The 8,544-nt window shown below is 37.6% G+C and overlaps 1 pseudogene across 1 annotated transcript; it reads right to left on the bottom strand.

Annotated features, from left to right (window-relative positions):
• Window positions 1-3,838: 3,838 nt before the first annotated feature.
• LOC306639682 (olfactory receptor 9G4-like) lies at window positions 3,839-5,419 on the bottom strand (annotated as a pseudogene). The gene is made up of 2 exons: window positions 5,380-5,419; window positions 3,839-4,620 (listed from the first exon to the last, which is right to left on the bottom strand). The product of its transcript is annotated as an olfactory receptor 9G4-like (transcript).
• Between the last annotated feature and the right edge of the window lie 3,125 nt (window positions 5,420-8,544).

Raw genomic sequence — 8,544 nt, 5'->3', positions numbered from 1 at the left:
TGGTTGGGGACAACTTGCTCATCACCTTCCTTTTTATTTTTTAGTGCCAGGAATTGAAACCAAGGGTGTATAACCACTAAGCCACATCTCAATCCTATTTAATTTAATTAGGCACAGGGTCTAACTAGGTTGCTTAGGGCTTTGCTAAGATGCCAAGGCTGGCTTTGAACTTGCGATGCTCGTGCCTCAGCCTCTCGAGTCACTGGGATTACAGATGTGCTGACTACACCTGGCACATCACCTTCTAAGCCATGGGGACCTGCCCACTTCTCACCGTGTCTGGAACAACTGTGCATTCCTAACTGGGTAATGGGAAAAGGATTACTCTCACTGCTCCAGTTTTTCCCATTTTTAATTTTATTTTAATTGACCAATGCCTGCATATATTTACGGACCACAGTGATATGTTATATAACATGGAATGATTAAATAAGGCAGATTAACATATCTATCACTCACATATTTATCATTTCTTTGCACAAGAATATTGAAAATCTATTGCTTTATCCACTTAGACACATTTAATACATCATCATTAAAGACAATCAATGTCTGTGCAGCTCACGAGAACTTATCCCTCCTGTTTAAAGGAGCATGTATCATTTAACAATGTCTTCTTTCCACATGCACTCATCCCTCATCCTCACCCTCTAGTGATAACTGCTGTACATTCTCCTCCCGTTAGTTTAGCTCTTTAAGAGTCCACATATAAGTCACATCACAGTTATTTGTCTGCCTGTATGGTTTGTAGATTTGTCTGTGTTGTTACAAAGGACAGAATGTCCCTGTTTTCAAGACTGAGTACTATCCCATTGTGTATACATACCACATTTCCTTTATCCATGCATTCATCCACTACTAGGCACAAAGCAGTGTAATGTTAATTCTGTATCTCAGATACTGTGAATAATGCTATAAAGAAAATGGTACTGTACATATTTTGTCTACAAAATATGTGAGAACTAATATGAATACTAACTTCAGTCTCTTGGAGTATGTACCAGAAGTAGGAATACTGGTTCTTAATTCTACTTCTAACTGAGGAAGTTTCATGCCATTTTCCAAAATGGCTGTAGTAACTTACACTTTCATGAATAGTGTACTAAATTTCCTTTTTCTCTACACCATCCCCAAAACGTATCTTTCATCTTTTTAATAACAGTCATTAAATAGGATGTGAGAGCTCATTGTGTTTATAAGAAGGTTTTCTCTGATGATTAGTGACATGGAACATTTTTCATATACCCATAGACCATTTGTATCTTCTTTTAAGAAATGTCTATTAAAACACTTTGCCTTATTTATTGTTAGTTATTTTCTTGTCACGATATCAAAATGCAAATAACTCATATCCAAGATCATTGTAATCTCATCCTCCAGTTTTATTTTTTAAAATATATACTGAAAATCTATCTTTACTTACTTCTTTACTTTTTGTCTCTCTCCTAGAAGAAAGGTTCCAATGAATAAGGGTGAGCTTTACCTTTCTTGCCCCTATATCTCAGGATTCAGAATAGCAACTGGACTGTATTAGTCAGGGATCTCTAGAGGAACAGAATCAATAGGAAGTATGACTATAAAAAGGAGATTGAATAGAAAGGCTTATATGGCCAGAAGATGGACAGTCCAAAATGGCCATCTGAATGTGGGAGAGCTGGAAGAACCAGTAACTGTACAGTCCAAGAGGAAGAAGTCCAAACAAGAAATATGAAGAGTGTTACCCTAGTTTAACACAAAGGCTTCTGGAAACTCCCTGGAGAATCACTGGCAGAGTCTGTTTTGCAAGAGTGAAAAATTGAGATGATCAAAACAGCAATCAAGAAACCATTTCTATTACTATTCTTAAATATTTTATTATTTTAGTAAACACTTTATGTATTCTTTTCCACATCATTGAATATTAAAGCTTCATTCAGTTTTTACTATTAAAAACAAAAGAATCCATTCATGAAGAGCCCAGCTTGCATCTGCATCTGCTTCCTTGTTCTCTCAACGTTTATTCCATACAAGCCACCATCCTTTTGGGCAGTGCTGCCCACGCTTAGGGAGGGGCTCCACTTCAGTTCACTATCCCACATGCCAGTCATTCCTAGACAGGCCCTCACTGACACACCCAGAAGATCCTTAATCATCTGCATCTCTTAATCCAATCAAGTTGACAAATCAAATTAACCATTACATGGACTCCAGAAGTATTTTCTAAGAAAAAAAATGAGTGAAGTCTCCCAACATCATTAGGACATTTCTGTTACTAAATGAATACACTGTGGTCATAAAATTGCTATCACATGCCCAAAGTAGGCAAGATATCTGCTTAGTGATGAACATGTCCTGGGTGTTGCATACTGGTTGATACTGGTTTAAGGAATTAACCCATGTCTGATCCATCCAAAGCCTAAAGTGACATATGTTTCTTAAATTGATGCGCATTGATAGCAAACAACTTCAGGAAAAAGTTAGGAAACATTGAAAAACAAAATCTGTACCCAATATAAAGAAACTAAACAAGAAAGATTTTGTTTCTTGGTATTTATTCATTTGTTTTCTTTTAAGGGTCAGGAAATATGCAAACTATTTGGTTTATACTGGGTGTTTATATGGTTTTTATGAACAAAAATCAAGTTCTGTATTCTATGTTTTAAAAAGAAAAAAAATGTAATACTTCAAGGATCCCAAAGGCTTTAATTTAACTTAACTCTGTCCTCCATGACTGACCTAGATTCTTTTTCTGTTATATGGTGAGAATTAAGAAGTAAATATAACATCTCACAGATTGTAGAGATGGAGAGAATTATCTTTGTCAGGTATCAATGGGATTCTGTGACAGATGAAAAGAGATGGGAATAGACCCTAGTGATAGCAAATATCAGGAATCCTACAATGAACACAGAGTGAGAAAATAATTATTTGCCCCAATACCTTAATTTTATTTTAGTTGTCAATGAACATCATTTTATTTATTTATATGTGGTGCTGAGAAGCAAACCCAGTGCCTCACACATGCTAGGCAAGGCTCTACCACTGAGCTATGGCCTTAACCCCTTGCCCTCATCTTTTTAAGTTACTATTATAAATGTGCTCCTTCTAAAACCAGCCATATGCTTATGATAATGAAGTTCTAACCTCTAACCTTCAATCTTTCCTTTGTAAAATATATTTTAATCCTTAAATTGCAACCTTATTAAAAAATCATTGGATAAAGCATACCTAAACACCTACTATGTGGTAATTTTGAGCTGTAAGTTGCTGGCATGCAGTTCTCTGGTAAGGAAAATAATTGAGACTTTAAAACATAATAGGAGTATTTGTGAGTTCCATTATATTCCACTTGATTCTCTTTTTTTCTCTATCGAGTTCACGTTGTGGGATCACAGAGTACTACTCTACTGATTCGCTGTGAGAAATTCTTTAGGGTATATAAGATGCCAAAGATAAATGTTTGTAGATTCAGAACTATTCTCTAAACATCTCTTATTTTGTCAATGTTTAAGAGAAAACTGATAATTCCATAGGTTCAAGTGCACCTTCATAAAGAAACTTAAAAATAAATATTTATAAATTCCAGCAAACTTGCCTTATTTAAAAAATTTACATCTTCAATGTGGTTTGCTCACCAAACTTCAAAATGAGGTTTTATACGGGAAAATCATTTGATTCATTTTGCTTTTGGTGCAAGACAGTCCAAGAGAAAAACAAGATGAAGGTTTGGAAAAATCTACAACTGCACAAAGGCTAATATCATACTACAAAACTTTAGAAAAATTATATTATGGAGTTTCCAAATGTGTATATCACAAGAAAATTGAAAAGATAATAAAAGAATTATTTGGCCAATGCTTCACTTTTCTGAGTATAGATTGTCACCTTTCATTGGACTACAGAACCTCACACAAACACGTCTACAAAACAGTACTTTGCAAACTGCAATAAAGGCATAAAATAAGTTTCCTGCATGTGGTCCTGTGGACAGAATTGCCTTCCTGAAGGCCCCTTTGACATCTTTGTTTCTGAAGCTGTAGATGACAGGGTTGAGCAGAGGTTGATGATGGTGTAGAGCAGGGAAGCCACTTTGTCTCTCTCCAGGGAGTAGCTGGAACTGGGCCTTGTGTATATGAAGAGCAAGGAGCCATAGAAGAGCATGACCGAGACCAGGTGGGAAGCACAGGTGGAGAATGCCTTGCGTCTTCCTGAGGTTGAGCCGATCCTCAGGATGGCCAGGAGGATGTTGAAGTAGGAGATGAGGATGGCGAGCAAGCAGGAGAGGACAGTGAAGCCCACAATACTGGAAAGAATTATCATGTACACCAGAGTGTCCATGCAGGACATTTTCACCAACGGCAGCACATCACATAAAAAGTGGTCGATGACATTTCCACCACCGAAACTCAGGAAAAAGGTTTAGTGGTATGGGCTATGGCATTCAGAAAGCCTCCTGTGTAGGAGCCAGCAACAAGCCCAGTGCAAACAGAAGCAGACATGGTGCCTGAATAAAGCAATGGCTTACAAATAGCTGCATGGCGGTCATAGGCCGTGGCTGCCAGGAGGTAGCACTGGGTTAGGCCACAGTAGCGGAGAAGAAAAGCTGAGCCCCACATCTAGCCAAGAATGTGAACCCATCATCTAAGAAACAGGTAGCCAAGAGTGTAGGGTTATATACAGAGGCAAATCAGAAATCCAAAAAGATTGCCAATCCAATAGTATATAGGTGTATGCAAGTTGGAATCAATATTTTTGGGAGGTGGGTAGCAGGAATTGAACTCAGGGGCACTCCATCAGGAGCCACATCCCCAGTCTTATTTTATATTTTATTTAGAGACAGGGTCTCACTGAGTTGCTTAGCCCCTGCTTTTGCTGAGGCTGGCTTTGAACTCATGATCCTCCTGCATCAGCCTCCCGAGACACTGGCATTACAGACATGAACCACCACAAATGGCTGGAATCAATATTGATTAAGATAACCAGGATCGTGTTCCCTGACAATATTACCAAACAGATAATCAGAAATACTCCAAATAGAATCAACTTCCACTGGCAGGCTCCTGAGTTGCCCAATAAGATGAATTCGCTCAGGACAATAAGATTTCCCACTTCCATATCTACAAAGAGGAAAGCCTGCATATTATAATAAGGGGAAAATAACTTAGTGATAATTTCCAGTAAGAAAAATTGATGCATCAATTAATTCCACAACTACTAGAAGGCCTTTTGAATTTTCTTCCTTATTATCTAGAATGATACAACTTTGTTGTGACTTAAGAGGAGCAGTGGAATTGGAATTAGAATCCTATTTTTAAATATTAGCTTCCATTTTTTTCAATGTTTAATGCAATGCCAGTCCCCTATCAAACAGGGGAGAAAAAGAAAATTCCTGAAGCTCACTAATGGCTTCCTCACAGGTGTCTGAATGACGCAGTTTCATGTCTAAACACTCATGCCCGTCTTTGGTACATAGCCCCTATTCTGAAATTTTCATATGAATCCAGTAGTTTGATGGTGTTTATATGAATACATTTCAATCTTCAACTCAACTTCATAAAGTGAGTGGTGTTATGATCCTTTTCTAACAATTGAAGTAACAGAAGCATAAAGTGCTTAAATAGAAAGTCCAAGATCAGAGAGCTGGTGAACAGCACAGTTCATGGTGGAACCCTGAATATTACTTTGGGAGATATCACTTTTCTGATTTTAGCACGCTGAAACATATAAAACATGAGATTGTGCCAACATATAAAGCTACATACTACATGGGGATTTTGCATTCCAGTGACTTCGCTCCTTGGCTTGCAGATGCCTGCTGTCTCAGGGCATCCTCCACTGGGCCTTTGGTTAGTGCCCACAAAGAAGAGGTGTCTGATATTCTCTTCTAATAAGGACACAAAAACATTTGATTTGAACCCACACTAAACATTTTATTTAAAAGTAATCACCTCTTTAAAGGTTCTGTCTCCAAACACAGCCACATTCTGAGGATCTGTACATTAGAATTTCAATATGAATTTGAGTGGGGGAATAATTCACCCCATAACAACGAGGAAGGATATGAATTTCCTCGTGGATGAGACAAGGAATATTAACCTGGAGACAGAGAGAATGGTGATCAAATGACAGGGAAAATAGTTAGATACCATAGGATACATTTGAGAAATGTCTAATTAGTATAATTTGTAGAATTTCTATTATCAGATATTGATCACAATGTGACTCAGATGTGCTGGGTCAACTTTTAATAGAATTCTACTCATATCATTATACCCTAAGAAATTCATTATCCTCAAATTCCAGATGGACTCTAATTGAGTCTTTGGAGACTGGAGTGCACATTCCCTACGGCTGTGTGCGAGGAGTCTCAAAGGACAGCTGAGGAATGCATATATTGAGTCCAACAAAGGCATGCCTAGACTCCAGAGAGCAGGAAAGGTTGCATTTCCAGGAACCGGCCTTTCTGATTAAAGGTAGGTCCTGAGAGTCAGGCTCAGCAAAGTGATTTGTTCTCTTTCTGACATCAGCTGCTGTTAGCAAGGAGATAGTGTCATTTGGCACCTAATGGATCATTGCTGGGACACACACAAGTGCGTACACACACACACACACACACACACACACACACACAGAGTCCTTGCTAAATCAGATTCCACCTAATGATGTGTTAAATTAATCTGGCAGTTGATTCATATCATGAATATTTACCTTCTCAGTGGCAAAACAAAGAGAGCCAAATAGTGTGAAATGCTGGAGATCCGAGTTGTGCTCTGTCCTGGATTCTCCAGACTTCTAAGATACTCATTTGCATTACTTGGTACTGATTTTCAGGAGCCAGAGGGTTGTGTTATTTCCACACAGTACTGAGTGCTTCCTTGAAGAGAGCAGGGTAAGATGAATAGCCATACCCACTCCACATAGGAGGCTTCAGTGCCATGAGCTCTGACAGTTCTGTGTCTATTACTTCATGACTTCATAGTAACTGACAACTTGTTTCATATTCCAGATGGATCTCAGGACTTGAGAATGAGTGAGTCTTCTTTCTTATTTAACCTTCCTTATATGTAGTGATACCGTATACTATAACTGGCAAAGTACATTGGCTTGTAGATTTTTAACTGAAACAGTTTGGACTAGGTTATAAATATCTAGGTTATAAATAGGTTAGAGAAAGACCATAAAGACATAAAGGAAATTATCCATTATTCATTATAGAAATATTTAATAAGGGTTCCTTTGTTACTAGGACCTGTGCAATACACTGCATTATATTATTATTATTTTGTGATAACAAGATATTATTATTATTATTTGATAACAAGAAAGAGACTCTTTGACTTGGGAGTGTAGCATTGTGGTCAGGAGGAAGAGACAATTTAATAAACAAGACTTAGAAGATGTATCCTGGGGAAAATAGGGAAGTGTGAACAGAGAAATAAGGAAGGAGATTGTTGGCTGGAAGTGAGGAAGGCGCATATAACAGAGTTCTTAGGATGAGCTTTAGTCATAAATGACATTTGAAAAAGATTCAAAGGAAAATAGGGAATGAGCCAAGCAACTATCCTGAGAATAGTTAATCAAGTAGAAGAAACAAACAGTAATCTTTGATCCCAGGGTCAAGTTGTCATGTTGGTGGAATTGTGATAAAGTTGGCAAGGCTGAAACATGGAAGAGGAATGGCTATTGAGATATTACCCCTTGTAGACTCAGTCATGAATGATGTCTTGACTGTGATAATAAATTTAATTTTTACTTAAAATGAGTTGAAAATTTTATAATTTTTTAATTACAAAAGTGATGCTACCTGCTCTCTCCATGTATTTTAAGCATTATGCTGGATGTCCTGTTGAAATAGATTATGGGGGAACAAAGTTTGAACCTACTTTAGTACTCTGTGCAGAAGATGCTGGTGTTTGGAGCAGGCTGGGAGCAGTGTAGGTGGTTAGAAGGGCACAGCTCAGGACAGGTGAGGACAAAGGTTTCCTGGGTTACTGAAAAGTGGATGGGAGACCAAGAGAGTAGGTGAATTCTCAATTTTTGATGAAACAAACTGAAACACTGGGACTTGTAATTAATCCAGTAAATAAACAGATCATCTTTTGGAAGCAAATATTCAGAATGCAATTTAAATGTGCTGAACTTACTATAAAATGTCAGCACTGAACAAAGCTTAGCTATCTTTGTTCAAATTTTTAACCTGAGAAACATGTCTAGGAAAACCATGGAAATGTTTTGGAAGTTTGTAAATGCTTTAAAGCTTTGTGGGTCTATGTGTGTGCATATATATGTGTGTTTGTATGTGTGTAGGAAGAATCATCATCATTTGCATCATGTCCGTGGAAACTGCATAATTCCAAAAATTTCAGAGCCACTAATTATTTGCAGATAGAGAAATGAAGGACTATAATGATTAGAGAACGTGCACAAGCTTATAGTATTTTTTAGGGAAACAAGAATGAAATTGCGAATCTTAGATTTACATGGTGTCACATGCCTGTAATACCAGTGACTCTGGAGGCTAAAGTAGGAGGATGGCAAGTTTAAAGCCAGCCTCAGCAACTTAGT

Source organism: Sciurus vulgaris, assembly GCF_902686455.1.
Source record: "Sciurus vulgaris genome assembly, chromosome: 11".
In the NCBI taxonomy this organism is placed as follows: domain Eukaryota; kingdom Metazoa; phylum Chordata; class Mammalia; order Rodentia; family Sciuridae; genus Sciurus; species Sciurus vulgaris.
The sequence above is the reverse complement of the archived record's forward strand: the minus strand, read 5'-3'. Positions and strand labels throughout refer to the sequence as shown.